This window comes from Dasypus novemcinctus, chromosome X, assembly GCF_030445035.2.
Source record: "Dasypus novemcinctus isolate mDasNov1 chromosome X, mDasNov1.1.hap2, whole genome shotgun sequence".
In the NCBI taxonomy this organism is placed as follows: Eukaryota; Metazoa; Chordata; class Mammalia; order Cingulata; family Dasypodidae; genus Dasypus; species Dasypus novemcinctus.
Genome location: NC_080704.1, coordinates 51835440 through 51841815, shown reverse-complemented (window position 1 = coordinate 51841815; position 6376 = coordinate 51835440).

Here is a 6376-nt window from a genome sequence, read left to right as displayed (position 1 = left end):
ACCCTTTGATTTTATTAGATTCAGCTGGGATGTCTTTGATTAAATTATGTTAAGATTAGGGCTTTGATTTGACCACATCATTAGGGTGACTCAGTTTGTGTCCCTGCCTCCTTTGTGGACCATATAAAGGGATAGTCAGTCAAGGAGACACATAGAAGCAGATACGTGAGAAAAGAGGAAGGGAGCTCCATGGACACAGAAGAGGATCACGTGACCCTGGGAAGAGAGATGAGCCATTTGCCTGATAGTTTACAGCTGAAAAGAACAGAGCAGCTGAGCCCTATGCCAGCCTATAGCTGAGATCAGAAGAAACTGGGACCATGGAGCCTTGAGTGGAAGAAGGGAGACTGAATCCTGGCAGACATCACCTGTCATCTTGCATCAACACGTGGCAACAGACTTTGGGTGAGAAAATACCTCTTATGGTACCTTGAGTTGGACTCTCTAGGGCCTTGTAACTGTAAGCTTCTACCGCAAATAAATATCCTTTGTAAAAACCAACAGACTTCTAGTACTTTGCATCAGCACCAGAAATGTTTATCTCAAATTAAAATTTAACTGGGCAGCTTATATTTTATCAGGCAATTCTTTTGAGATCCAAATAAAGTAAGTAATATGGGTCTTCCTTGATATTCACTGCTTCAGATGAAGAAGTAGGTTTGGGCTTCTGTGGAATTCAACTCACCAAACCTGTAGTCACAGAGTGTTACACTGGAAGAAGAGTGGCTTAAATTTCCTTCTGGTTCATCTACTGTTTTTTCAACATAGATGCCCTGCCTTCCAGTTTTGCTGAGATATCTGCACTCTCATGCATTGGCCACACAGGCATGATTTTGCACAATCTGTTCCCTGTGCTTTTCTTACCTCCTTCCCTCATTCTTCATTTAACTAATTCCTACTGGATCTTAGAACAAGACTTTCAGATTCGATGTAATGAGTGAAGACCAAGTAGAAATAAAATGCTACCTTCCATTTTCTTGAAACAGCTGATCATCTTTATATAGAAACATGGGTTCAGAGCAATAGCTCTCTTATACGAGAAAAAAGAACAATTCAAGCGCATTGATGAATGGCAACTGACTCTCATTCCCAATGCTGGGGCAGCAACAGGTAGTAATGGTGATTTGTTGTGACCTATCAAGCTTAAAGCCCTTATTATTTTTTCATCTTTATTTTTTTAATGTTACATTAAAAAAATATGAGGTCCCCATATACCCCCCCACCCCCCTCACCCCACTCCTCCCATATCAACAATCATGGAACATCCATTGCATTTCGTGAATAAATTTTTGAGCACTGCTGCACCACATGGATAATGGTTTACATTATAGTTTACACTTTCCCCCAGTCCACCCAGGGGGCCATGGAAGGACATACAATGTCCAGCAACTGTCCCTGCAGTACCACCCAGGACAACTCCAAGTCCTGAAAATGCCCACACATCATATCTCTTCTTTCCTCTCCCTACCCTCAGCTGCTACCGTGGCCACTTTCTCCATGTCAATGCTACATTTTCTTCCATTACTAATCACAATAGTTCCAGAATAGAATATCAGTAAGTCCACTCTAATCCATACTCTATTCCTCCATCCTGTGGATCCTGGGATGGTTATGTCCACTCCAGCTCTATATCGAGAGGGGGCTTAGATTCCACATGGATGATGGATGCAATTCTCCTGCTTGCAGTTGTAAGCACTCTTGGTTCCCTGGTGTGGTGGTTGACCTTCTTCACATCCCTGTTAGATTGCTGGAGTAAGTTCATTAAGCCAGAGGGTAGGAGTTGCAGGTCTGTCGAGGCTCAGGGCCTGGCTCTCATATGGACAGTATAGAGATTTAGGTCCCCTGAGCATATACCAAACCCCCGTGCCAACCACAGGTCCGGTAAAAGTAACAGGAGAGGCTTGTGAACAAAGATCACATCTGAGTCCAACTCCATCACACTCAGGAGCACAAACTCCAAGGTAGGGCCAACTGACATAGCACTGAACTCCATCTGCCATGACCATAGAACATGTGGGTCTCTGTAGCCCTCAGAAGAACCAATACCTGGGCTTGTATCTACTTTGGCTGTCTCTGGGACCCTGCTGAGGCATGGGTAAGAGCAGCCCCTCTGATGACCTCCCGACTCTTTTTTGGAAACTCAAAGCCATATAAACTCATTTGTCCTTTCCATTTCCCCCTTTTATTCAAGGTCAAAAAGCATTTTTAACACCTGCTATTACATGTAGGTAAAGCCCTTCTTGTAAGGAATAGCCACTATTTAATTCTACAAAATGTTGTCAAATGGTAATACATGCCTGATAGTGTCAAATCGTTTGATTTTTCAAGAACAGTCAGAAATCTGATTTTTGTGTGTGTGAAATCCTCCAATTTATAAATATTAGTTCTTTAAAAAAAACAACTCTCTGTAGGCCAAACAAAGCTGACTTTCAGGCTGGATTCAGCCATAGGACCGCCAATTTGAGATCCTTTATTAAATATTCAAATCTGACATAACTTTTGAGAAATCTATGTTAAGTGCACTTCCTATGGGCTGCAGGAACTCTGTTTGGGCACTATAGGGTAATGGTCTGCTTTCCTGTTATTCCCTCTAAAAGCAGAAACACTTTATTTAGTTCTCAACACAGCAACTTTCAGGGTGACTGCGACATAGTAGGCATTCATGTGAATGAATGAATGAGTGAGCAAGTGAATGCATCTTGGTTAACTCTTTTTTCCCAGACACTAGAAGGAATTTTCAAGGGCAGACAAATACTAATGTTCCTTCCCCCTCCCAGAATGGGGCAAAAAGGTAAAATAATTTTGCTGTTTAGGTCTGGTAAACAGTGGAAACTTAATAGTTGATTGCCTCTTGGAAACCACACAAGAAGCAGGCAATCAGGCTTTCTAGAATTTGGCACTGTTTTATATTTCTACTTGCAGTGGTTTGTTTAAAAATGTGACATATTCGGTACAAATGCATTGTTGTTAATATTTTATCAGAGAGTTGTTGTTTTCCCTTTGAATATGTCTCATTACAAGCACTGCTACATTATTAACTATAAATGTATTACATCCAAGGACCAATTCCCATCCCCCCTCTTTCCCACTCTGTGGTATGTACTTCTGATTCTGTAATAAAAATCAATGGGTAAGTCAGATTCATTTAACCTAAAGTTACTTTACAAGAATGCACACATTCTTTTATTTGAGGGATACCTGCAAAATCACATAATACATTTCATGCTCTGCAGCAGAATAAAACAAACAAATGGAGCCAGCTTCATTGTTGACAACAATAGAGCAGCTGTGTGGTGACTGCAGACATCACTGAATACATCACCCGGGGACTATCAGCCATTGGTACAATCAAGAACAAACCTCCTTCCAAATTTTCACAAGGAAACAATGACCCATCACATATGCATGCTGTTATTTACTCTTTCTGGTACATGTTTTAAGTCAAATATAATATCTGAACGAAGGTTAAAAAAGTAGCTATAAAACAACTCTTTCTACAGGAATACTACCGAAGAGCTAAAGTAGTGTTTATCTATTTGCTAACTATTTCATGAATTTATAAACAATCACAATTCTAAAACTTCTGAAGCGTTAAATTGAACATACCTTGAGCAAATGAGAATGGCACGGACAGAGCCATTCCCTGCCATTTTGCTTAGCTGAACCTTAATTGCAGAGGAAACTTTCAGTGGATGACAGTATGTATTAGTAAAAATTTACCATAGATATCTGACACACCTTTGCTTTATATCACATTTGAAATAATTGTGTTTCCAAATCTAGAGAAGAGTTTAAAATGTAATTCATTATTGAAATGAAAAGTGTAGCAAAGCTGGGTCTTGAGGCAGGACCAGATTACAGAAGGTCTCGAGACAGCCCAGCCCCTGTTCTCTCCCTGTTCCCTGAGGGACGGACCCTATTTCTGGCACCTGAACAGCTGCCACTTGGAAATTAACCCTTGTGTGATATTCGGAAAATAGTGAAATTTAACAATATGAAGAATGAGAACTTATACAATGGGAGAAGCCTTGCAAATAGATTTTTAAATGTACCATAGTTTTTATTTTTCTTTCTAAGACTGGACCTAGGAGAGCCCCAAAATAGTAAAATGACAGAAATCAGTATTCCTTTTATTCTTTTTGTTGTGGAGATTCTTAAATATCCTGACCTAAATTGGGTTTTATTCAGAAAGAGTGGTTTTTCATTGGACAAAACCAGAAATTGGTTTTTCATTGGGAAAGACTTTTTTTTGAATCTCATCAAATTTATTAACTGCATTCTTTTCTAATAATATTTTTTTATTTTTTAAAAGATACTTTAATTACATAAATGTTACACTAAAAATACAGGGATTTCCATATGCCCCACTCCCGACACCTCCCACACCCTCCCACAAAAACAGCATCCTTCATTAATGTGGCACATTCATTGCAATTGATAAACACATCCTGTGGTATTGCCACTGAGCATTCTTGTTAGAGGCACCGGGAATCTGTGTCTCTTTTTGTTGTGTCATCTGGCTGTGTCAGCTCTCCGTGTGTGTGGCGCCACCCCTGGGCAAGTTGCACTTTTTTCATGCTGGGCAGCTCTCCTTATGGGGCACACTCCTTGCATGTGGGGCTCCCCTATGCGGGGGACACCCCTGCATGGCACGGCAGTCCTTGCATGCATCAGCACTGTGCATGGGCCAGCTCACCACATGGGTCAGGAGGCTCTGGGTTTGAACCCTGGACCTCCCATATGGTAGGCAGATGCTTTATCAGTTGAGCCAAATCTGCTTCCTGGGAAAGATTCTTAAGTGCCCTTTTAAAAAATTGTTTTTCCTTGGGGAAGGCATCAGTTTTTCCCCCCAAATTGTGGTCTAAGATTTGTAGAAAACTGATATGAGAATCTTTGGAGGCTTGTTAAACATGAAAACTCCTGGGCCCAGACCTATTGAATCTCTGAGTCTGACCACTCTGCCTATTCTAGGGGCTTCTTACACATATCAGTTTGAGAATCATTGGGTTGGGTGAAACTGAAGACCCTTTCACCCTACAAAATTCTGTGAAGCACAGATAGCCTTTCCAAAGTTAAGCTTGTTGGTAATGGGAATTTCCACTCCTCTCTTGCAATAGATTTAATAAACCTGAAAATGGCTTCTCAAGATGGGATTTAGTTAAGAGATGAGGTACAGTACCTGGAGACCTAGTCAATCTTGGAAAATGTAAATAAAGAGCATTTAACTATTTATCTGGGGAATTGGATTTAAAATAGATCAATCAAGTAACCTGAGGGTTCTTTGAACTTCCTCAGTTATTCCCATGATGGATGTATAGCTGATTTGACATATGTTTCTATGTATCCTCTGTTTATTTTCAATAAATCCAAATTAATCCAGGTTAGTTCTTCTCTGGGTAGAGGTTTATTTGGCTTCAAAACCTGCAAGAGGTTGAAGAACAGTTCACAGAAAACCAAGTGAGGCCTTAAAAATATAATAAAGAAGCTGACATGAAAGGAGAAGGGGCTTTCTCTTTAACAAAACTTTTACTTTAAGTGATGGTGAAATTAGAACAACTCTTGCTTCCCCCCTGGTGAAGCTGTGGAGCAACTGGAAATCTCCCATATTGTTGGTGGAGTTTGAAATGGTTCCCCTACTTTGGAAAAACTTTTGGCATTTCCTTAAAAGTTAAATATGAATCTTTTCTATGCTGTGGCAATTTCACTCCTAGATATTTACCCAAGATAAATAGAGCCATATGTTATTCATACAAAGACTTGTACTGGAATATTCTTAGCATTTGTATTTGGAATAGCCAAAATTTGGAAACAACTTAGGTGTTCATAAATAGAATATTTAAATAAACTATGGTATTTTGATACAATTGAATATATCCATTGTTGAGTGAGCATTGTGGAAACACAGGTTCAGGCACAACAGAAGCTTTCAGCAAATGACCACTGTATTAAATCAGTGTATTAGATGCTGCTGTAAAATGCCAGAAATCTGTTGACTTTTATAAAGGGTATTTATTTGGGGTAGAAGCTTATAGTCACCAGGCCATAAAGCTTAAGTTATTTCCCTCACCAAAGTCTGTTGCCATGTGTTGGAGCAAGATGGCTGCCAAATGTCTGCAAGGGTTAAGGCTTCCTCCTCCTCTGAAGGCTCCATGGTCCCAGCTTCTTCCAATATCAGCTGTAGGCTGGGATAAGTCTCATCTTATCTCTCTCTCTGGGCTCAGCTGCTCTGCTAGCTCCATACGGCCAGCTGTAAACTATCAGGTAAACAGCTAGTCTCTCTTCCCAGGGCCTCTGCTGTGTTTAATGGAGCCTTCTCTCTTTCCTCACCTATCTGCTTCTCTGTGTATTTCTCAGGGTTCCAGCATTAAAACTCCAA